The sequence below is a fragment of the Penaeus monodon genome, chromosome 25, assembly GCF_015228065.2.
Source record: "Penaeus monodon isolate SGIC_2016 chromosome 25, NSTDA_Pmon_1, whole genome shotgun sequence".
In the NCBI taxonomy this organism is placed as follows: Eukaryota; Metazoa; Arthropoda; class Malacostraca; order Decapoda; family Penaeidae; genus Penaeus; species Penaeus monodon.
Genome location: NC_051410.1, coordinates 33,653,240 through 33,653,516, shown reverse-complemented (window position 1 = coordinate 33,653,516; position 277 = coordinate 33,653,240).

Here is a 277-nt window from a genome sequence, read left to right as displayed (position 1 = left end):
CGAAGTCTCCTAACCCGGACCTGGATAATGCCCATCAGAGAGAACACAAACAAATTAAAATACAACAGAAACGAACAACAAGATAAACGCCCCGACAACGCGTGGGGATGCTGCCTTTCCTGATGCTGTTGCCATCCCCACGAGGATGAGAGTAAAGCTGGTTCCTCGTCTACTCCTCGGAGAACATGGTGAGAAGCGGCGCAACGGAACGGCGACGGCGGCGTCCGGAGGTGGTTCCAGCTTCTTCGAGGGGAACGTGCCCTTACAAGCCGCCCGT